At 41.7% G+C, this 25077-nt stretch overlaps 1 long non-coding RNA gene across 2 annotated transcripts in view; it reads left to right on the forward strand.

Moving 5' to 3' along the window:
- LOC141982688 (uncharacterized) overlaps nt 1-25077 on the forward strand; it is a 103343-nt gene that overhangs the window by 38396 nt on the left and 39870 nt on the right. Inside the window, exon 1 of one of the 2 annotated variants that reach the window (XR_012638175.1) lies at nt 14250-14496. The exons of the other annotated variant lie outside the window; for it this stretch is intronic. This is a non-coding gene — a long non-coding RNA (uncharacterized LOC141982688). Of the gene's footprint in view, nt 1-14249; nt 14497-25077 lie in introns of those variants that run through there. 2 annotated transcript variants of the gene reach the window in all.

Below are 25077 nucleotides of genomic sequence, written 5' to 3' on the forward strand. Positions count from 1 at the left end.
ATACAGACTATTTTACGTCTGTATTGGGTAGTGCTGCTGGAATAGTGGGTCCAGTTCTGCTGCCCACAGCTCCAGAATGAGGTTGATAAATTGGAGAGGGCTCAGAAAAGAACCACGAGCATGATTAAAGAATTAGAAAACCTGAGCTCCTTCAGTCTATTTTAGAAAGAGAAGATTAAGAAGTGATTTGATTAGTCTATAGATACCTGCATGGGGAACAAGTATTTAATAATGGGCTCTTCAGTCCAACAGAGAAAGGTAAAAAAATGATCCAGTGGCTGGAAGATGAGGCTAGACAAAATCCAATTGGAAATAAGGCATAATTTTTTACCAGTGAAAGTAATTAATCATTGGAACAATTTACCAAGGGTTGTGGTGGAGTCTCCCTCGCTGACAATTTTTAGATCAAGACTGGATGTTTTTCTAAAAGATCTGCTCTGGGAGTTATTTTGGGGAAGTTCTATGGCCTGTGTTATACAGGAGGTCAGACTAGATGATCGTTATGGTCCCTTTTGGCCTTGGAAACTATGAATCTATGAAACATATAAGCATGGAATTAAAATAAAATCAAATAGTACATTGATGAATATACTGTCGTCTGATTAGTGGTAGCGTAAATACAAGCTGTTTTCAAAGCCAACCAGAGCACAGCTTTCCAATAATAGTACAGTGGGCAATTCTCATGCACACCTGAATGTTCATCAGGCAAAATACCAGTACCTACCTGATAAATCATGTGGTATAATGGTAGTAAAGCTACTGGACACTATTTAGGAGCAGATGACCATTATCCTATGACAACAGGCTAGTCCAATTACTATCTTTTAAACATACCACTAATTGGAAGTGAAGTAGTTACTGTAAAATTGTTTTAAGGAAGGAGTGATTATCATGAATGATTTTTAATTGGAGTAATACTGTTTCCAAATCTGCTGTTGTTCTAGATGTTTTTTATATGGCTTTCTAGTCTGTGAACTGATTGTGATACCATCCACAATGCAGTCACTGTGCTGCTAGAAACAGTTCTGAAGAGCTTTGGGGAACCTTGACCAGTAGTGAATGATGGTAGTGGCTCAGTAGTGATTAAATCTACCAAGTTGCCAGTTAAACATTTGCCATCATGTTGCCAGTATAGAAATTTGTAGGGGAAGGGAGACATGGCTGTGAAAACTTGGAACAATAAAGTGAGAGATTTGTAGAGGAATGTGGTTTGTCTTTGAGTAGTTTTCTGCCTGCAGGAACTGCTAAATTATGTCTAAGTGGCTTCAGCAAACCCCACTAACTTGGCATGATAGACACTGGAAGACAGTGAAAGAAGCATTCACTATGAAATATAAAACTAATTAGGTATCTTGTGACGGGTTGGATCACAGAAACCCCCTTGGGGCTGCCAACTGATGTGCCAAGACTACTTCTGCCCCTGCCCTCCTTGCCAGCTTGGAACTCCAGAACCCTGCCTGGCTGTGCCAGACACGCTTGCCAGCCACAAACACGGACCCAGGTCTGAACCACGTCCCACAAACTGCAAGCTTAACTGAGAGCAGCTTACAGAAGTGTTTCTGTCTTTGACACTCAGATGCCCAACTCCCAATGGGGTCCAAACCCCAAATAAATCAGTTTTACCCTGTATAAAGCTTGTACAGGGTAAACTCATAAATTGTTCACGTCTATAACACTGATAGAGAGATATGCAGAGCTGTTTTCCCCCCTGGTATTAATACATACTCTTGGTTAATTAAAAAGTAAAAAGTGATTTTATTAAATACAGAAAGTAGGATTTAAGCCGTTCTAAGTAGTAACAGACAGAACAAAGTGAATTACCAAGCAAAATAAAATAAAACACGCAAGTCTAAGTCTAGTACAGTAATAAAACTGAACACAGATAAAATCCTCACCCAGTAAGCTTCCTTTTACACACTAGTCTCCTTCTAGTCTGGGTCCAGCAATCACTCTCACCCCCTGTAGTTACTGTCCTTTGTTCCAGTTTCTTTCAGGTATCCTTGGGGGTGGAGGGGCTCTCTCTTTAGCCAGCTGAAGACCAAATGGAGGGGTCTCCCAGGGGCTTAAATAGACTTTCTCTTGTGGGTGGAGACCCCCTTCTCTTTCCTATGCAAAGTCCAGCTCCAAGATGGAGTTTTGGAGTCACCTGGACAAGTCACATATCCATGCATGACTCAGTTTTTTACAGGCAGCAGCCATTGCCCACATGGTATCTTGAATGTCTCCGGGAAGACTTCTTATGTGGATTGGAGCCTTCCAACATCCATTGTTCGTTAAATGCTTCTTGATTGGGCACTTAACTTTGCAAATTCCTTTCTAAAGAAGCTGATCAAATGCCTTACTAAAGTTATTTAAAATCAGACAAGTATACAGCCAATATTCATAACTTAAAATACAAAACTGATACATGCATACAAATAGGATTAATGTATTCAGTAGATCATAACCTTTACAGAGATATGTTACATGGCATATGTGGCATAAAACATAACCCAGTTATGTCGTATATACAGTCATAAACATATTTCCATAAAGCCTTATGGGGGGTACCATCACATATCTGATTACCTTACTGATGCTAATTCATATAGTTGGTTTCAATGAAGTTAAGGACTGACCATAGGGAGGTGGCCATTGACAAAGGAGGTGAACAGGAGCAGAGATCTTTTTTCCCCCTTTCCTTTGGTGCTCTGAGAATTACTGTTTGTAACAAAGTTTCAGGCTTCTGAAGTACCTTGCTGAAGTAGCTAACTTATGCTTTTGATTAATTTTGTATAACTCAGTAAGCTGTAAATAAATGGATTAAAGAGCCATTTGATCTTCAAGAAGAGATTTAAAATTGCTTTGATTAAGTACTATGGGGATACAATGGATTATTATGGATTAAGACAACGGGGGACATAGAGCTAATATTGTACAATATGTATTTATGTGTGTTTCTGTGTGTGTGTGTGTAATATACAGTTTGTGTGCGTGAACATATCTGTATGGGTGAGGCGTGTGTATGTATATGTATTTATATGTATATGCATATATGTGTTTTATTCTTTATGGAATAAGAGATGGCATGTGGATCTGTTAAACCTGAATCAAATTTGGATATTCAGCAGCGTGCAGTGACGCCAGCAAGCCAAGACTGATACAGCACTTGCCTTTTCCCCCGTTCATGCGACTATGGTGAAACTGATTCAGTCTAAAGGGGCAGGACCTTAGGCAAATGGCATGTGATAGCTGATTGGCTTGGTATAAGGGTCTTAGACATGTTATGAAAAAAAACTTTAAAAGCACATAAATTTAGTGATGGTTGGTGAAAGGTGTCAAACTGACAGTCCTGGAGACTTGTCTTCTATATCCACATCAGTGATAGTGCAAGCTTCCACCACTGTTCACTAATATGCCTCAACTCAGACTACCCCCAGCTACTCTAGGGTTGTAAAAAATAGGTTCTGAGAGAACGATAAGAGATATGTGAAACTGATAGCGGGGGTGGAGGGAAAGACTAGAAGATCATGGAGATGCAGCCTTCAGCCCTCTCCTTGACAGAGTCCAAAAACTGCAGACTTAGCTTTTAAAATGAGAAGCAGCCAGAAATTAAATGAACCTGAAAAGACCCCTCCAAACTATTTTCTTGACCTCTTTAGATCTAAAAATTGGCCCTTCTGGGTCTGAAGGCAGGTTTCAGCCTGGAGCATATTAAATCAGCAGCATTATATAAACCCTGGTGAATGGGAGGGGTAATGGAAACACTAATTCAGTCTTGACCATATGAATGGCAGGCTACAGGACACAGGTTCAATCTGTATATTTGCTTTCAATTTCTTTTTTTTTTGGGAGGGGAAGAAATTTATTTATTTTTACACAAATCCTCCCCTAACCCCTTCTCTTTCCCTTCATTTTAGTGAAGGATTCCTGGGGAAAGGGGAACTTTGCTGTGCAGATACGGAAAGGTCTAGGCACATGACCTTTCTATGATATGGCAGTTCTCTACTGTGTGACTGATGGCATTTTTAATTCACTAGTTTTATAGTTTATAATGACCCTGAGGAAAACACAAAACCAACACCAGAAACAATACTCTGCTCCCCACCTACCAACCACATTAGAGTACCTGGTCCTTCAACGTAAGTGGAGATGGTAGGATTTAGTTTGCACTGGGGCCTTGGGAAATAGATAAGACAGCTGTTCACTTCTGCTAGAGCAACAGAAACAGCACAGACTGTCCTCTGGGAACTGAATTAGAGTACAGTGTTGCATTATAAATATCATCGCCTAAATACAGATTGGGTTCTCTGAGACTGCTGACTAGACCCATGCTGTCTTAATACAGCAGGTTAAAGAACAACCTTTTCTCCATTCACTGTCAATGTTTGGAGGCAAGGGAGGGGGACTATTGCTGTGTTTCTGCTACTTAATTGATGCTGTTTCAGTCAGATGGACCTTTAATAATCAATTATGGCCTGATTTTTTCAGAGAAGCACCTGCAGCTCCCACTGAAGTCAGTTGTACGTGTGAGTGCTCAGCACTTCTCAAAATCAGGCCATGAGAAGAGTGCTTAGAACAAGGCATTGAAAGTTTGTTTAGACTCAGTCACTGATTTAACGTCTGACCTTGGGTAAGTTGCTTCACTTCATGTGTGCCTCATGTTACACATCTGTAAAATGGGGCATAATGCTACCTACAGTACCTCACCAAGGTGTTGTGAAACTTAGGGTATGTCTACACTGCACCTGGGAGGTATAAATCCCAGCACAGGTAGACATACGTAGACTAGCTCTGCGCAAGCTAATGCCTAAACAATTCTGCCCAGGGCCTGCCCTAGATCAAATTGTGCCCCAGGTGAGGAGCATCTTTGGTTTGTTAAACTTTTGAATACCTTATATTTTTTATTGCATTTGTAGCCCATTTCATGACTTTGATGCACGATTTGCATGCATGATTTATCCCTGTCATATAAGATGATAAATTTGCATGTTAGGATCTGTGAATCTGTATTTATTCATTCCAAATATAAGTAAATAAAAATTCATTTCCTCTAGTTATAGAAACATTTTAATTGTAACTGAAATGTACTAAGGTCAAGAAATTGAATGGTGCACCAACATTGGGTGGGCCAGTATTAAATAGGGTTACAGTAGGTGACAGCCTTAGAATGTTGACCCTAGTCCTTTAGTTCCAAAGGTTGCTTACAGTTACATAATAAAACAAGGTTCACAATATCGCAGCTGGGCTACTTCATTTCGTTCCATCTCATGGATTGGCGACACCTAGCCCCTTATATACCCACGAGGGCACGGCTGACAACATTCTAGGAGGTTCAAGGAAAATGTAGTTCTCGGAAAGTTTGGAAGGTTCTATGAGATTCTACGGAGGTCCGGAACATTCTAGGAGGTTAGTGAAAAATGACTCCACGTATGGAATATCTGAAACATTTTACTTCAAACGTTCTATTTTCCCTTTTGTAGCTAACAACAAAAACAGCACCTTAACCCCGTCGTCCCCCTGAAGCCCAGCACCTCTGGTGGTCACCTGGGTTGCCTGCCCCTAAAGCCAGCCCTGATCCTGCCCAACTTCCTTATAAGTACTTGGAGGGCTAGTGAGAACCACGGCCTGTACAGCTGCAGCCATGCTGCTATTTTTAGGCATTAGCTTGAACAGAGCTGGTGGGTAATGTGTGCATGTCTACCTGTGCTAGAATTTATGCTTCCCCGCTGCAGAATAGACTTACCACGACTAAATTCATGGTTTTTAACCAAGCCCCACTAAATGGTTATCTTGATCAAGCTTATCTCATTTGCCTGAAATTACATTCCACTCCCACTAGGAAAACAAAACGCTCCGGCCCCAGCCTGATGGCAATCATAGTGTAATCATTGCATGACTAATTCCATCAGAAGGGACCATGCCAGGTAACCTCCCCAGAAGACCCTACTCTTGCTCTTCATTGCCCTTCTTCAAGAATTTCCCTCGTCTTTATCTTCCCCTATGAATGAAGATTTTTACTCCACACACGTTTAGATTTCCCAGCACCTTCATGCGGTGAGGCTCAGCCTGACAAGCCGCCAAAAAACAGCCAAGCAGGAGATAACTAATGATTTCAATTGTCAGCTGTGAAAAGTGCCTCTCAGGAAATAAAATGGTACTTGGGCCCTTTTCTTTCTTCTCCTTTTGAAGCAAGCAGTAATTTTATTCCAGATGCAGCATTTTTTTTGAACTACACCTTTACTGCAGCTTTATTTCTCAGAGAAACACTTAATTCAACACCAAAACTAAAATGGCTGTTAAGGCGCCAGTACTGTGTTGAATGACCATTGGGTTACTTAAGATCTGAAGGTCCTGTAACTAACACTGAGCCAATTTCTCCAGCTCTTATTCAGCTCTCATTAGAGCAAAACTGTCACTGAAGTTACCGTATAACTATGCACTAGAAGCAAATGCCAACAGATCTTTAACACACATTCACCAACCTGTTTCAAAAGAGAGCTATAAATACAGCTACCCCACACTGAGCAGTGGTGTGAACAGTAATGTAAGTTACAAGTGAGAATGACTGATTTTTATTCCATAGGGAAAAATCAGCTCCTGGAATAAGTAAAATTTCTATTGAAGTTAATGGGAGTTGCACCTACTTAGACTAGGGTGTAAGTAGTTTGGGGGATAGACAGGTGGGTTGGTGCTTATATCTCACTCTCCTGTTAGATGCTTTTCTTCATACTTTTCCTGCCCTCTTGGCTAAGAGTTTAAAAATGAGTGCTGAAGGTTAGGTTCTAAAGTCCATATTTCAACACCTGAATATCAGGCCACTGATTTAGAAGTGCTGCGCCCCACCAGCTCTCACTAAAGTCAACGACGACAACAACTCGGTACTCAGCACTGTTGAATTCCTTTTATGCAGGAGGATTCTCCTAGGGTCAGATCCGCTTGTGTTCCTCCCCCACTCCTTCTCCCTCCCCATTAAAGCACCAGAGTAATGTAAAGAGACCACAGCACAACAGAGAATCAGCCCCACCTGGACTCCCTTCTGAATCTGGCCCTCAGCCTTTGTTTTTCATCTGTTAAGAAGAGGGGATTGGAAGGATGTGTCCTTAGAGCAGTGCGGTTTGCAGAAGGTTTTTTTTAAAACCTCTTTGGAAATGGATTCCTAACAGTGGGGAAACTGTAATGTAGGTTCGGTCTTAATGGAGTTAGCTGGGAAATGGTGGGGATTTCCCCTCCCCCTCACACCAAAATTTTTGATTATAATTAAATTTTTTGTTATTTTCTATGGAAAATTTTTATTTTCTATTGAAAATTCAAAAAATTCTGTAAACTGATGTTTTTGGGCTGAGAACTTCCAGAAACTGAAAAAAAAAATTGTTTTCTACTTAAAACAAAAATTCATCAAGGAAAGCAGACACTCTGTCAGTTTTCTTGTAATCAAAAGTCCCATTTGGGGTGGGGGGGGGGAAGCAGGGGGAGAAAGTAAGGAGAGGGTCAATGGAAAACTTTCAGCTAGCCTAGGGTTCCAAGCTCTGTCTAGCAATAAAATGACCAAGCCATATACAGGGTAAGCTCAGTCATCTCCATTTAAAACAAACTCCAAATGAAATGACTCCCAGATGGATTCTGTGTCTTTGGAACAGTACTAGGCATTGTACAAACACTGAGTAAGAGAGTCCCTGCCCTGAAGATCTTCCACTCTATGCACAGCAATAAATTGGTGATACTGGAACTGAGTCTCACCAAAGACATTTCATGTGAGGACTATTAAATATCCATTAAATGGTATTAAATGGTAACAACTTTTAATCTTTGCTGAGCTGGGCAGGGTTCAAACTATTGACCTACAGGTGAAAGGTGTTTTAGCTCATTAGCAATGTCCGAGGCATCCAGTACCATAAGTGCTAACAAAACAGCTGCAAGAATAAAGCTTGTTTTCTGTAAAGATAAGTTCATTAAGACACTTTTTCTCTCACTCTGGATGTTTACATCTTTTTGCACCATCATGCAGTAGTGGCTAAAACTGTTACACTCAAGATATAATCTGAGGGGCTGGAAACAGGAGTTGGTAACAAATCTCTTTAGACGCATAGTACAGTATGCAAATTATGCCCCCCCCACCGTTTCTTAAGGAACCTTTTTAAAATGGTGTGGAAAAGAAGTGAGTGACTTTCTGCAATGGAGTTAGAGGAGCAAAGGAGCCTTATTCTCTTCTCTGCCTGGTAAGTATGTCATTTCTCACAGCATTTTGAAACCTTCATTTCTGTCCCAGGTCACTAATATTGGTTGACAAGAGTCAAAAACTGGGATCGCTCATTTTGCTTAATAGAGTTTCAAAATTATTCTAAGTATTGACTTTCATATGACCAGAACTTAGCATTTTCATTCATGCAAATATTGTCCAATCAGGGTTTTATTTATTAATATTTTAGGAGCTGCAGTTAAGTATTTGGTTACCTAGAGCATTGTACAATGACTAATATTACTATATGTCCTTACTAGTTATTGAACTTAAATTTGAATCTTGAAATGTATTCCTACCAGGAATTCCTCTTTTTTTTTTTTTTTTTTTAATCCACAAAAAGAAAAAAAAAAAGTCCTGTACTTTGGGTAGTGGCTTACCTTCTTTATTCCACAACTGCTTTTGTTTCCTTTGACTCCCACAAAAAATCCCCCAAAACAAACCCCCAAACCTTTCCTTTTAAAATAGGTCTGGGTGGCTGGGAGCCTTTGTTTCATATTTGAACCATCTTTGATAGCAGGATTTTCAAATTATTAGATGGGGGTAGGAATCTTATTGTCCTTATATATTTGTAAAACACCGAGCATTCTATATAGGTTCTTATATCACCCTAATACAGTATCGGAGCACTTTGCAGTAGTGCATTAAGTGATGTGACTCAGGGCTTGTCTATGTGGTGTGGTAATGGGGGTGTGATTTCTGAAGCACTATGTTCATGCACACTTGGTAACTTTCACTGTGTGCTCACAAGTCTAGAGCGGCTAGTGAGCATGCAACATATTGGTGAACTTTAGAAATCACCCTCCTCACCCCCACCCCCGCCCTGTGCACAGTACTGCACCCTGAGGCAAGCTCTAATACCCATAATATATGATCTGTTCTCTCTCCCATCCTCTCATCAAAGAGAGAGTTGTGTCTGCTGGATAGGGATTTATTTTTTTTAAAATGCATCCATTGCTATGTGTTTATATTCGAGAAGGCAGGTTGAAGAAGAAGTGCTTTGCATTTAGATCAGAAGGTGGTGATGGTCCTTAGTTCTAGGGGAGCTCATCCCACAGTCTAGGGCTAGGCCCTGAGAAAGCTGTCTCCTGAACAGACAAATTTTGACCTTGTGATAGGTAGATCCATGTTGCCTGAGGAGCGGAGTTGTGGACCACAGTCCTCATCCTGAGCTGTAGTAAATATTTTAGATATCTTTGGTGCAGGCCACTGAGTGCCTTGCAGATAAGGACTGACACCGTGGATTTGCCTCCGTAGTCTATGGGAAGCCAGTGTAGAAAGAGGATAGGTCTCATGTGTTTGTGGTAGTGCCTGGTTGCTGTACTATTTGCAGTTTCTAAGGGCTGATGATTTCATGCATGTGTATATTGCACCCGTCTCCTCCTGATTATTACCTCCTCTGAAAGCATCACATCTAATATTAAGATTTGATTTTTCAGTGGTTTTGAGAACCTAAAATCCCCCCTGAAGTGCAGGTGCTCAAAACTTAGTAATGATAAGGCCTGGCTCTCTCAGCACTTTTCATCAGTAGAGCTCAAAACTCTTTACAAAAGAGGTATCATCCCCACTGTACAGCTTGGGGAACTGAGAGGTGAAGTAACTTGCCCAAGGTCACCCAGCAGACCAGTGGCTGAGCCAGGAATAGAGCTAAGGTCTCTGGAGTCTCAGTCCAGTGGTCCATCCATTGCAACCCCCTTGGGACAGGAACATTGTCTTTTAAATTGCACTGTAAAGCATCAAGCACACTTTTACTCAGAATAATCCCTGATGTTGACATCCAAATTTTAGTCTGAAATGCTTGTGTCCCCAATCTGGCATTAAGCTCTTCTATGTTTTCTTGATATATATTTTTTTGGAAGCCCCAATTTTGCAAATATGCTGAGTCCACCCAAGATTTTAATACAATTTTAATCAAATTTAGCTTTCCCTGTAATAACAATAAAATCTGTGGGGTATTACAAGGATGGTACTGTCTATGGCACAGTCAAGTGCTTCTAATTCCATATGGGTGTGTTCATCTGACAGCTACCATGAGGTTTTTCTTTACTGATGATCTGGAATTTATTTTGGCTTTACATACTAATCTTTCTTTCTCTTTGTTTTGCTGGGAGTGAACTAATTTATCACGATCACTGGGAGCTGCCAAGTAGTCTCTGAATGTTTCACTTGTGCGACTATCCCTCTAGAAAGTGAACGAGCCCCATCAGAATGTTCTCTCATTATATGTGTTAAATGATGTGTGTATTACAGTGGCAGATGCCCTGATGTCCTACTGCATGAAAGGTGGATTTGGACCAGGAAAATATGTCTGTTACAGTGTTCTCTTTATTTCAACTAATGCTCATGCAGCTTCTAGGTGAAATTCAACCTAATCTTGCTTTTTTTAGTTTTTTTTTTTTTGAGAAGTCAATGTACCCTTATTAATTTCTAACACGTCAATGGGAGTACATAGAACCTGTAGCCCTGTGTATAACTCTGCTATAAGAGAGACCTGGATTTGATTCTCATCGTGCTTAACAACCTTTGGAAGGGGAGAAAGCCATTTTGCAGTGATTGCACATCATTTGGCCAAAGGAATGTTGCTGAGATATTTGCTCAATCCCCTTCCTTCTTTAGAAAATTGCAGTGTAGGGACTTATATGGGTAGGTGTTAACCAGGGAAAATAGGATTCTTTGGGATCCAAAAGGAAAGGGGACTAGATGATCCCCCACAAATCTATTAGGATTTCTCAGGACTTTGTGACTAAGACTTTAACTTTCTGTATGACCTTGAGGAATAATACCTAGCTCTTATCATCAGTAGCTCTCAAAGGGAGGCCAATGTATTAGCTGTATTCACATATGGGGAAACTGAGGCATAGGGCAGTGAAGTGACTTGTCCAAGGTCACCTAGTAGGCCAGTGGCAAAGCCAGGAATAGAACCCAGGTCACTGGAGTTCCAGTCCAGTGTTCTGTCCTCTAGGCCACATATGACCCGTATCTTCCCATCATTTGCAAAACACCAAAAAGTGTACCAGGTGTTGGATAGCACTATTAATCCATGCTTCTTTCACTTAGTTACAGAATCAGCCTCTTCCACCACTGTGAAAATTTTTGTGTTACTGTGCAGATGAAATCTCTCATTCCACCTCATCAGAACAGGGTCTTGAACAGACAGATAAGGAGTTGTTCTGGGAGGGCAAAGGGAAATGACTCCCAACCACAAACTACAGGAGGCTAATGATCCAGGTGTACAGAATACAAAAGATTTTGCAATGTAAAAATGTTGCTGGTACTTATTTGGGGTGACCTACATAATTCACTGGTGGTATCATGCTTTAAAAACGTAGAAGGAATTAATTAGTTAATAAATGAAGTTAATGGAGAAAATGACCAGGAATTTTAAAAGAAGTATAATTAACAGGAATGGAACTCATTAAGTTTTGAAATATGAGGCAGCCACTCTACAGCTGTGATAACTAATTGGAATTCAGAGCAATTAAATTGGCTGTACGAGGGCTCTTCAACTGGCCCATAAACACAGTCAGAATACATGGAGTATTGCAGGGGAAAGATGGTAAGATACCACAGTGACAACAATGGCTACAAAGTTAAAAACAAGTCTGTTCTCTAGGTCAGCGGTTCTCAAACTGTGGTCCGCAGACCACCAGCGGTCTACAAGCTCCCTTCAGGTGGTAGGGTGACCAGATGTTCCGATTTTATAGGGACAGTCCTGATATTTGGGGCTTTGTCTTATATAGGTGCCTATTAGCCTCCACCCCGTCCCGATTTTTCACACTTGCTGTCTGGTCACCCTATCAGGTGGTCTGTGGATAGTTCCCTCTAAGGTGCGTGCCTGGGTGGCCACACATCAGAGAATGAAGGGCCACCCACCTAATTAGTAGAGCCGCGCAGGTGGGGCTCCACTAATTAGGTGCCTGTACCCTGGAGAAGACGCATATGTAAGGTGAGGTGGTGGCCTTGGGGGGAAATACGGGGTAGATGGGAGGGGGCAGTGGGGTGAGACGAGGGGGTGGGGAGAATTTGGGAAATCTGGGGCTGAGGCGGCCAGAGAAAGAGGCAACTTTCCCCAGCTCCAGGGCTGCGGCTGCCGGAGAGAGACAGCCCTCCTTCCCAGTCCCAGCTTTGTGGCTGCTGTGGAGGGGGAGAGGGCACATCCATTGCATTAGAAAGGGAAGACTACTGATATTAAAATATGAGTTGTGGGCTTCTATTTGTAGAGCAAAGAAAAGTTAATTATTAAGGTTTTTATATATATAACAAATCACTTTTATCCAAAGCACTTTACAATAGTTAGCTAACAACACAAACATTTGGAAAGATCATTAAGTGATCCACTGAGACCCCCAGCAATTTTCAAGTGGTCTGCAGGGAAAAAAACAAAGTTTGAGAACCACTGCTCTAGCTCATATCAAGTTACATGTTCATGAAATGATCTATAGAAATCTCACTCATGGGTTTTTGTTTCCCCAATAGCAAAATGAGAAGAATTGTCTGACTTTGTATGTTTCTCTAGAAATGACGTCTAGTACAATGACTCTGTAGGCAGGTTCTTCTGTGGGCAAAGCACAGGTCGGTCCCCTCTCCTCAAACTGGGGTCAGGGTGTGAGGCAGGCAACACCACAGCATTTGCATTGCCCCGGAAACAGTCAAGTGGTACATTTGGGGCTACAGGTGCAAATATATTTAAAAACAAACAAACAAAAAAAAACAGGGTGAGGCTAAGTGTGAGAAAATGAGGCCAGTGGTCAAGTTGTTGTGGACCTCCCTAGGATAGTATATTGAGGTGGGAGTAAATAGCCACCCCTCTAGGGTTTGTGCACTAGGGTGTCATTTCAATAATATTTGTGAGGAGAGGCAAAATTGTGTCAGCCTATAGAACGTTATATGGGATTATAGTGTATCCTGCAAAGTCAGGGGAGTGGAAGACATGATAGCGCATATAGATCTACGAAAAGGATTTGGGGGGTAGGACACCAAGGTCTAGGGGTGGGTGCAACAGCCCCCTTTGCCCCATAGCAAATGATGCCCCATATGAGGTCACTGGATCTGCATAAACTTGGATCTTGTGACCATTTCCTCATCATATCCCCAGCCCAACTGTATTGCCGTCCTACATCCCTGGTTAAGCAGAGCCACCATAGAGACCTCTTCCATTGTTTTCTGGGAGTGCGAATGAACTCCTGCATGGCTGCTCCTCCTCCCCCCTTAACCGCCTCTTCCACACGTACTGCCTCAATGCACCACTTCAGTGGGTGAAGAACCTTGGACTGGCTTTTGCACCAGGGCAAACTTCACCCCTTTGGGGGTGTGTGAGAGAGAGTCGGGGGGCTCTAGTCAGGTTTCATTGTCTGGTCCTTCTGCCTGGGAGTGAATGTCCCCCCCAAGTGAATAAATAGTGTGTTAGGGGAAAATCTCACATTCCCCCTCGGGGCTGGACAGATAATAATAGGTGTGACTGTTTTGTTTACTTGATTTGAGTAATTGATCTGACCCCCCCCCCCTTCATTGTGCTCAAACTGGTCACTCATTTCATCCCTGCAGCACGTATAATCTGAATTCCTGCTCACCTTGAATTTTCAAAGATGACCTTCTAGCCAAAGACCAGTAGGTGTTATGTTGTATCGCCTTATGTGTGTGCAATATTTTTTCTGATTTTTGACCTTTGGAAAATAAAATTTCACCTACTATTGCCTATTCCTCCAGCCTTGTGATGAGAGGTAATTTCTTGTAGTGGTGGGTTTTGTTTTTTGTTTTGTTTTATTTTTTGGTATGTCTGACCTGTGCCTGAACCTGGTTCACTTTATATACACTTATTCACCTTACTTTTTAAATTGAACTTTTACCCGTCATGGGCTGAAGGGCAGGTTAGATTGCTGGTCTTTGGTTAATTGCAAGTGCCATTATTTTTTATTTGCAGTACTTGAGCAAGCAGGAAAACAGCAGGTTAGGGCTCATTTGCAGTGAGATCACGACTCAATTAGTGTGTTTTGAGTAAAAGGATGTGGTAATTAAGAGCATGGCAGTTGCAGCATTATATGTCAGCCCCAAAGCTGAGAAACCTACTTGAACAAATTCCCAGTGGAAGAATCAAGGATTAGAAAGAATTTATGCAAGTTCTGAATGCCTCCTGGAAACTACAGGAACCAGAGAAGGGTAAAACTAGGGATGGTACTGCAAAACTTTGTCCTTCTGGGTTTTGGTTTTGCAAAGTCAATGCCAAGGACTCTTTGGATCCAGGCCCCAGTTTATCGAAAGAATCCCTGAGTTTTGGAAAGGTAAGTGATTTGGGTAATATTTCATTTCTGGAAACAAAAGTAAATACTCCTCTATATTCAAGAAGTTTCCTATATCCTGTAATTCAGAATGGTGCATGGCAACCTCAAACATGCATACCAATTTGGCTCTTCAGACTGCAATGTCAAAGGTTTGCTTATAGGTCTCCACGATCCCTTATTATGAAAGATGTCTTGCCCTTTGGACTCATTGCCTCTGTCCCCACACGGATTTCCTGTCTTCCTGCTTTATACTATTGTAAATCACAGACATCTGTAATGCTGAATTGTGAATCTGAGTTCCTAGAGAACTTCATCATACACCACAATGAAGGAACTCATCCCTCCCTATTTCTAGATTTTTTTTTTTCTCTACTAGCTTGTAATTTTGCTCCTCATTTGGGTCTATCCACCCTGGGGCAGAGGAGTCAGATCCTACCCTGCTGCAAAATGATGTTAACAGAGCTAAGTCAATTTTACAGCAGCTGAGGATCTGGCCTGTTTATTCAAAGTGTAGCCTGGGTAAATGCATTCTGAAACATTGATGGACATGTTAACATTTTTTTTTTCTGTGTGAATATTTTTAAATGACAGACATACTAAAGGATTTTAAGTAGCTCTAAAGAAGAGAATGCAGTACACAGAAGCAGGGATGCTACAGCAAAGCCTTCCCCGATACTTCCACACTTGCCAAGCTTTTTTTGGTGTGTGTTTCGCTTTTAATAATTTAAGTTTGTTCCTGTGCCATCAAAATTAATGTCAATTTTGCCGTTTACTTGACTGGAACAGGATCAGTGCCATATGAGCATCAATCATTGCATTAGGGCACATTGTTTATTTCTGTGTGCCCAACAGTGTGTTAGGTGCTTAACAGAGGTCCTAGAAAGGTTCCGTCCCTGCTCTGTTGAGTTTACAATTACAGCTGGCTACCAATGTTCAAAAACTGCCAAATTTCATTTAAAAATAGGGTGGAAAAAATCACTTTTTTTTCTATTTCCTGATCATCTCACAAGTCCGTGATGCTGCAAACATGTATACACGTGATTAACTTTAGGCATGTGAGTAACTTAATTTAGCTTAACTTTAACCGCGGAGCTGAAGGAGACTGCTTTTGTGTTTAAAGTTAAACATGTGCCTGACTCTTTGCAGACTCAGGGCCCAAGTGTAATGTGACTGTGAGAAAGCAGAAGGCAGAGGAACAACCAGTGTCAAAACCATGAGGCCATGTGGTCACACGTTTTAAGCATGGCTAAATCAGTGATTATTTTTTTTAAGCTATAAGACAAAGGTGTTGAATACTATTACATTGCTTATTAATGAACACGGGCACCAATGAAACTTGGCAGAGGAACTAGCTTCAGCTGGGGACACTCCACTGAGCTGTATCTTGTTGAATTTCTAATCCCAAACAATGGAATTTTCAAAATTGCCTAACAGCAGTTGCTATGGCCTTTGGGTGCCATTGGGTACTTTTGAAACCCTCTCCCCAAACGCTTTATATCCCACATACAAATTTTGGGTAGAATCATGTCTCTCTTCATATATTTTTAAAAGCATGGAATCTACAAAATTCTTTTAGGAATCATTTATATGTATGAGTGAAAAGTGTCTGGTTCAGTGGAATCACCAGGAAGCTGATCTTTTTGACTTAATTTTCCACATCTGCTCCCTTTCCCTTCCACCTGTATTCAAGATTCCAGGTTTGTCCATTTCTACATAAAACTGGACCCAGACTCACTCAAAAGGCTCATGATTTGAGTTTGTAATAACAATGTATTGTCAAACCAGTGAGCATAGCATAGTTTTTTAGCAGCGTATTGTTAAAGGTTTCTAGCTAATTGTTCTTGATGACACTTGTGGTTTGCCATTAAAAATGTTCAAGAGGCCAAATAACCAAGCTTAGCCAATTTATTGTCTCAAGACCAAGTAGTACAATACAAAAAGGAAGCATACATACCACTCCCTCTGGGAAGCCATTTCTCACAACACACAGTTCACCTTACATAGAAGGTGTCAAGTATCAGAGGGGTAGCCATGTTAGTCTGGATCTGTAAGAGCAGCAAAGAGTCCTGTGGCACCTTATAGACTAACAGACATATTGGAGCATAAGCTTTTGTGGGTGAATACCCACTTTGTCAGATGCATACCCACCGACGAAGTGGGTATTCACCCACAAAAACTTATGCTCCAATATGTCTGTTAGCCTATAAGGTGCCACAGGACTCTTTGCTGCTCTTACATAGAAGGTGTGCTCCAAAATATGCATTCAAAACCAGACATATGTATAGCATGTTTTTTTTAATGAGATAAAAGCACTCTCACCCTAGACTAAAATTTACCAATCAGTTTTTTGTCTTGTTTTTTCTGGTACCATGATGTACCTTTCTTTATCTCCGTTTTGGATACTACATTCCAAACTAGGTGCCCATTAATGTACCTCCCAAGCTTGTAGCAGGGCAGGACATTAATGTGTCTTGTCTTTGACAGATTTCATATTTGCCAAAGCTGACTTTAACGTTGCAAAGTGTTCTGGGATACTTAGCATGGGTGAATAGAATTGTGGAAAGAGCATAATGCATTGTTAACATAACTCTGCAATGCCTACACATATTTTAATACCATGCACCTAATACCTATTAATGTGTGTGTTCGCTAACCCAACTATAGTTAGGATCTGAGTGGTTTCTTCCATTTGTTTTACTTGTAGAAATGTTTGCATCAATAACTGCTCTTGAAGATAGTATAGAAATAGAACAAGCATTGTGCAATGGTCTAAATCTGAGAACAGATCTAGAATTCAGATTGTTCTCTGAGCATGTGCTCTGGATTTGACCTTCCATCTAGTGCATATCTTCAGGGATGAGGATAAGGATTTTGTTTATGTTATGCAGAGTGTACAGTTGCAATGCCTTCACTAAGTGTGGTGAAAAGAGTTTTACTTCCTCATAGCTTTTTAAATGAATGACGATGCCCCGGTGTCTTCTAAATGGACTCTCATAGAAATGATTTTTAAACTGAAATGAGCAAAAGGGGAAAGTACATCTCCCTGGAGCCATATAACAAGTGATGGAAAGCTATGTCAGGTAGCTTCACACACATGAATCCAGATAATTAGACTAGAGATTTAAGCATAACTGCTGGCCCCAAAGAGCATGAGTCTGTTGACCTTCAGGGGCATGCTGCCAGATTTACTTATTCTTATTAGTGCCTGGGAAGAGTGTGACTTGAGAAATGGGTTAGGTGTCTGGAGTTTTAGTTTTGATGGGTCAGTAAACTTTCATTATTGACATCAGGGAGTCGCGTTCTATTAAGGGTACATTTATAGGTGGAGTATAATTGATTAAAAGACATTTTAATGCATGGTTAATCCATTGTTAAATATAATTACACAGGCCAATGGATTGCTTATAACCATCCATAGCATCTTCTACTGATGGATTCATAATTGTCTATAACACATACTATTCATGTATGTAACATGTTTATAACCTCTATTAATCATTTAGGCCTTTATAAACATTCCCTTAAATAGAAAGTGTCATTGATATGGGTTTTGTTCTAAAACCATGTATGTGGTTTCTTATTGTACATATGGCTAAAGCATGGCATAGGTGAATTCTAAAATTCCAACACAAAAATAAAATGAAATAGAAAATGACTCTGTAGCTTTCTGATTTTCTTTACTTTCCTCCATGCTTTATTCCTTGTGTTTGATATATATGTTCCACTGCATTTAAACACACTACCCAATGTCCATCATAGTGAACTGTAGTGCATCTTTTGCAATTGATTGGAGCAGATTCGTTGGCTAGTTGCACAGGAATTCACTGCTTTTGGGGGCTTTTTCTTTTGAGTGGGAATAGAAATGCTCATATCGGGTATTAATCTGGCATTTGCACTGGAAAAATAGGGGGACTGGCACTACAAAGGGATTGGTTTGTGTTTTTATGCTACCTTTTGTAGCTCCTCGATTTTGGGGCTGGCTGGAGACTAGTTCAGCCTTCTGGCACTGTAGAGCAGCTTTGAGGCTGCTCTACATTGTACCAAGCTGCCTATGGCCCCAAAGGACTGTTTCAGCAGCCAGGGATCACTGGTGTGCAGAGGTGCACTTTCACCCAGGACTACCCATTTGCCTGAAGCTAGAAGGGGTGTTGTGTAGAACTGCTACCCTAGCTCTGTGCTATTCAGGAATATCCACATCTCTGGGAAATCCTCCAGAGTCTGGGTAGGAGGATTAATGGGCCCTTTATACCACTGCAGCAAGGCTATTAATATTGCTATGATCTCTGACATTATCTACGGAGTCCAATATTCCATCTGTGAAGTAGTACTCAGCTGAGAATTAACCTGTAAAAGAGACTCTGCATCCTGAACAGTGATGTAGATAAGACTCACAAAAGCAGCCACTTGGATTTCTTTAACAAAGTAATTAACATTTTATTTAAGCACAGGAGGATGAGTCTCATGGGCTAGATATCAACAATCATCTTAGAAACTAGCATCCCCACCTCTCTGATCACAGCTCTGTGTCCAGACATAGATGGAGATTCAAGGTAAGAATGCTGTAGCAAATGTATCCTCTCTTGCCTGTCCAAAATAGCAGCGGAGGAGGCCTCCACTTATATATCCACGTGCCTATAGTCTGGGTATGTATTAACCCTTTGTTACATATGTGCTGTGCAACAAATAATCTCATTTATTCGTATATGGAAAAAGAAAAGTTCTGCTGAATTAGCTTCCACACTGAGGGCTAAATGTCCTAATTCAGAGTGTCATAAGCCTGAAGAATGTGCAAGGCATTAAAAAACATAGTGGGAGTGTTTGTTTATCTTACTACAAAGACAGAGGCCATTCTGCAACCACTGTTTGGTGATTCCTCTTGTATTAACTCCCCCAACTCCTAGCTCGGGAACTTACATCTGGACATTAAACTAATTGGCCACTGGGAGTCACTGTGGCTCAACAAAAATAGAATTTAAAACACGCATGCCTGCCATTTCAAAAATGTACTGAACTGGAAAGGTTGGCGCTAGATGCTGACAGCTCTAAAGTGACAGTTTGGGATAACCAGGCACAATTGAAACTTGCTGAAGGATTTTTTTCTGATCCAGCTGTAGAGGTGTCATCTAGCATAATCACTGCTGTTGAAAAGACACTCTTAGGTATTTTTATCAAGTTTAAAATATTTTTTCCTTGCTGGTTATGCTAACCTGTGGAAACCTTGAAACGGGATCTCTTTCCTCCCCCAGTTTTACCCTCTCTATTGCTTGTGCATTTATTTTTTAGACAGTTTGTTATTCATGCAAAAAGTTTTGGGGAAAAAATAAGCTACAGATGAACACATACTATGGAAAGAACTGCACGGACGTTGGAAGTAGAAAAGGAAGGAAGGTCAAATTTTTGGGCATACCAGAACGGTGTGTGTCCCTTTAAGTGAATTTCCCATAAACTCCTCTCCAGTATGATGACATTGAGGCTTAATATCATGATATTGGCTCAATACATTGTGCTATTGCATCTTCAAATCATGGTGCTGCCTTAATGCCTGACTTGTGTGCAGTGGTGTTGTACCGTGTTGGCCCCAGGCTATTAGAGATGAGGTGGGTGCAGTAATATCTTTTATTGGACCAACTCCCCAAAAGAGTAAAGTTACCTCACCTAACTTGTCTCTTTAATGTGTGATGTCATTTAGAGTTCTTGATGTGATGTTGACTCCATATAGGACTCTAGGAAGAGGTCCTTCTCCGGCATTGAAATTAGGGGGCTGTTCGGATGAGTAAGCATGGTAGGATTAGACAGTGTTCTTGGTCTGCCTGTTTCTTTCTCATGTTTCCATTCTCTCTCTCTTTCTGACCCTTCCTGGGGTAGCCAGGTATTTATTTGTAGGGAGAAGAAACTACAGAAATCACCACCTTTGTAAATGTTTTCACTGCCTGTAAACTTTCAAATAACTTTCCAACCAGGGACTGTAATTTCCTCTGATAACAAATCTGACACATGGGACAGCTGATAAGAGCAGTGCTAATGGTTCTGAGATTGCTTCAGCTAATTCCTTATGTACCCTAGGATGAATTTCATTAGGCCCTGCCAACTTGAATTCATTTAACTTATCTAAATAGTTTTTAACCTGTTTTGGTTTGTGTTCCTTCCTCCTTGTTGTTAATATTAATTATATTGAGTATCTGGTTATCATTAGTCCTTTTGTGTGTGTGTGTGTGTGAAGACTGAAGCAAAATAGGCATTAAACACCTCCGCTTTCTCCATGTCACCAGTTATTAGCTCTCCTTCCCTGCTGAGTAGAGGACCTACACTTTTCTTCATCTTTCTCTTCCTCCTAGTGTATTTAAAGAACTTCTTCATGCTGCCTTTTATGTTCCTGGCTAGGTGTAACTCATTTTGTGCCTTAGCCTTTCTGATTTTGTTCTTACATGCTTGTGTTTATTCTTTTGTGTTCTTCTTTAGCAATTCATTCATGTGTCCACTTTTTGTAGGATTCCTTTTTGATTTTTCAGGTCATTAAAGAGCTCCTGATAGTAAGAGGCCAATATGGCTCTATCTTTCCTTTACATCATGATAGTTTGCAGTTGTGCTTTTAATATTGTTTCCTTGAGACGTTGTCAGCTCTCCTGAGCTCCTTTTCTACTTAGATTCTCTTTCCATGAGACGTTACTTACCAGTTGTCTGAGTTTAGCAGTAGAGACATTCTAGCAGAGTAGACGTTCCTTCTTCGGCTGCAGTCTAGGCTCTAAAAAGAAAAGGAGTACTTGTGGCACCTTAGAGACTAACCAGTTTATTTGAGCATAAGCTTTCGTGAGCTACAGGTCACTTCATCGGATGAATACAGACTAACACAGCTGCTACTCTGAAACCAGTCTAGGCTCTGAAACCCGGAAAGGTCTCAAAACTCAGGCTCCAGCCCAACCAGGAATGGATACATTTTATCCTTGTACTGTGAGCCCAAGTGAGTTGACATGGGTTCTGATAACTGCTGCTGCAAGTTCTTTGTTCTTGTTGTGCAGTGTAGACTTAACCAGAGGTGCCTAGGGAACTTATGGTGCAAACATTGAGATGCTGAGCAAGCTTAGGTGCCTACAGGGGGAGCTGGCAGCTGAGTAGGGGTTTTGTGAATGCCAGTAGTGCCCGAATCTTGGATTTAGGCACCTAAAATGACAGTCAAGCACCTAAATCCCTTTGTGGAACTAGCCCTAGGTTTCTAGCCCTCATGGCTGTAGAAAAAATTTGAACCCCAAATGTTCCAGAAGGGAAATAAAATTAACCTCAGATATATTAATTTTTTTTTAAAAAAATCCCATGATTATTTAAGCCAATCTCATGGATTTTTAACACTTGGAGTTGGCAATACTATCACAGATTGAACTTTATTTTCTGGCCCAGGGCACCGGACTTGTTACCAAGGTGAACATCCCTGTTAAGGTTTAGCACCTGTTGATTACCGTGGTTACTGTTACCTCTCATCCGTAGGCTTTCCTGGGCTTTGTATTCGGATTTGTTAAATATATGGTGAAGCATTCTTCCGCTTGTGAAACCTTTACTTCTGGGGCAAGCACTTACCCAAGTGAGCAAGTGCCCACAACCATGAGTAAGGATGCAACAGTCAGGCCCTTTGTCTTGGCCCATGGTTTTGAGACTGGTGTGCATGTGGCTTCCCCTCTTCCTCTAGAAAGTCCAGAATGAAATCTCTGATACAGCCTCCCCGATGCATTTCCTATGCAATACTTTTTCCTGCCTGCCACCCTCACGCCCTTCCAACTCAACAGATGGAAAGTGACAGTGCTGGTGCCTCCTCCCCATGTTTTGCAACAGCGATTTCCATGTTAAACTGTGATGGCAACAGGAACATCATCCTGCCAAAGAACTTCTTCCTGCTCCCTGATGCCTTTGCGCAGTCTACTGGACCGCGTTTACCAAGGCTGCAGTTTAGCCAGCTCTGCCTGGGAGGGTGAGTACCCAGCTGCAGCAGAGCTGCAATGAGTGGTTGCCCACCTTTTGAGCTCCTGCTGTGTTAGGGTTTCTAATGATAGTCCAGCAGTCTGGTGAAATCCCAGGGAATTAATTAGGCCTTGCTAGAGTATTATGAAAATTAGCGGATTATTATGCACGGCAAACTCTGTGCAGCTTGAGCATCCCCTGCCAACATCTCTTATCGATGCTGGAAGCAACTTGGCACGGATGAAATCCTGATCTCACATAAACCAAACCCAGAAGGACGTGGCCTACAGCCCCAAAAGACTTTGGTTTTAAACTCCTGTTGTCAAAATGGCAACAGTCTCAACAAACAGCAGTGCACAATGTCAATTCTGATCACTGGCCAGAAGAATCAGTGTGTTCCCATGTTCAGCCTGATGTCATTTCAGCCACTGTGGCCCTGACCCTGTAACTTTTGGTGGTGTGCAAGCTTGTGCATCTGTGAGGAGCGCCAGTGAAGTGAGTGGGGGCTCTGCACATCCACCAGTGCACCTGCATGCAACAAGTCGGTCCCTAGCTAGGCTGGTCCCTCAATACCAGCGTACGCTAGCAGTTCTTGTCACAGGGCTATGCTCCTGCCTTCCATATTGTGTTGATTGGTGTGGAAAATAACACATGTGCAATTCTTTATCACCACTCAGCAAAGCTTTGCATCTGAAATTAGGTCAAGTTTAAGAAAATAATGTGGTCACTGAAGTATAAAAGGTAGAGAGACTAGGTGTACCCAGTAATGATATCTTAAACAAAACAAAAAGGAAGTCAGTCTGTTTGCTGACTGGAAGCAAACCGAGCATTCATTTTACTACAGCTGGTTTGTGTTTGTAGACACTCTCCATATTTACTTTGGGTCAATAGCATGAGGGGAGCAGTGAGTTTGTTGGGGGAAAACGTTGCCAAAAACTGGGCTAAATCACATGGTGTGTTGTTTTTTTTAAACAATTGTGCCGAGGGGCCCCAAATGTGATTAGGGCTGCATAGGGCTAGGTGCTGTGCATGCTCCTAGTGAGAGAGACTGCCTGTGAGCTTAGAAAGCAGATAAGACAAAATAAGAACGTATTATTCCCATTTTAGAGATAGAATCATAGAATATCAGGGTTGGAAGGGACCCCAGAAGGTCATCTAGTCCAACCCCCTGCTCGAAGCAGGACCAATTCCCAGTTAAATCATCCCAGCCAGGGCTTTGTCAAGCCTGACCTTAAAAACCTCTAAGGAAGGAGATTCTACCACCTCCCTAGGTAACGCATTCCAGTGTTTCACCACCCTCTTAGTGAAAAAGTTTTTCCTAATATCCAATCTAAACCTCCCCCCTTGCAACTTGAGACCATTACTCCTCGTTCTGTCATCTGCTACCATTGAGAACAGTCTAGAGCCATCCTCTTTGGAACCCCCTTTCAGGTAGTTGAAAGCAGCTATCAAATCCCCCCTCATTCTTCTCTTCTGCAGACTAAACAATCCCAGCTCCCTCAGCCTCTCCTCATAAGTCATGTGCTCTAGACCCCTAATCATTTTTGTTGCCCTTCGCTGAACTCTCTCCAATTTATCCACATCCTTCTTGTAGTGTGGGGCCCCAAACTGGACACAGTACTCCAGATGAGGCCTCACCAGTGTCGAATAGAGGGGAACGATCACGTCCCTTGATCTGCTCGCTGTGCCCCTACTTATACATCCCAAAATGCCATTGGCCTTCTTGGCAACAAGGGCACACTGCTGACTCATATCCAGCTTCTCGTCCACTGTCACCCCTAGGTCCTTTTCCACAGAACTGCTGCCTAGCCATTCGGTCCCTAGTCTGTAGCGGTGCATTGGATTCTTCCATCCTAAGTGTAGGACCCTGCACTTATCCTTATTGAACCTCATCAGATTTCTTTTGGCCCAATCCTCCAATTTGTCTAGGTCCTTCTGTATCCTATCCCTCCCCTCCAGCGTATCTACCACTCCTCCCAGTTTAGTATCATCCGCAAATTTGCTGAGAGTGCAATCCACACCATCCTCCAGATCATTTATGAAGATATTGAACAAAACCGGCCCCAGGACTGACCCCTGGGGCACTCCACTTGACACCGGCTGCCAACTAGACATGGAGCCATTGATCACTACCCGTTGAGCCCGACAATCTAGCCAGCTTTCTACCCACCTTATAGTGCATTCATCCAGCCCATACTTCCTTAACTTGCTGACAAGAATACTGTGGGAGACCGTGTCAAAAGCTTTGCTAAAGTCAAGAAACAATACATCCACTGCTTTCCCTTCATCCACAGAACCAGTAATCTCATCATAAAAGGCGATTAGATTAGTCAGGCATGACCTTCCCTTGGTGAATCCATGCTGACTGTTCCTGATCACTTTCCTCTCATGTAAGTGCTTCAGGATTGATTCTTTGAGGACCTGCTCCATGATTTTTCCAGGGACTGAGGTGAGGCTGACTGGCCTGTAGTTCCCAGGATCCTCCTTCTTCTCTTTTTTAAAGATTGGCACTACATTAGCCTTTTTTCAGTCATCCGAGACTTCCCCCGTTCGCCACGAGTTTTCAAAGATAATGGCCAAGGGCTCTGCAATCACAGCCGCCAATTCCTTCAGCACTCTCGGATGCAACTCGTC

The sequence above is a fragment of the Natator depressus genome, chromosome 2, assembly GCF_965152275.1.
Source record: "Natator depressus isolate rNatDep1 chromosome 2, rNatDep2.hap1, whole genome shotgun sequence".
In the NCBI taxonomy this organism is placed as follows: Eukaryota; Metazoa; Chordata; order Testudines; family Cheloniidae; genus Natator; species Natator depressus.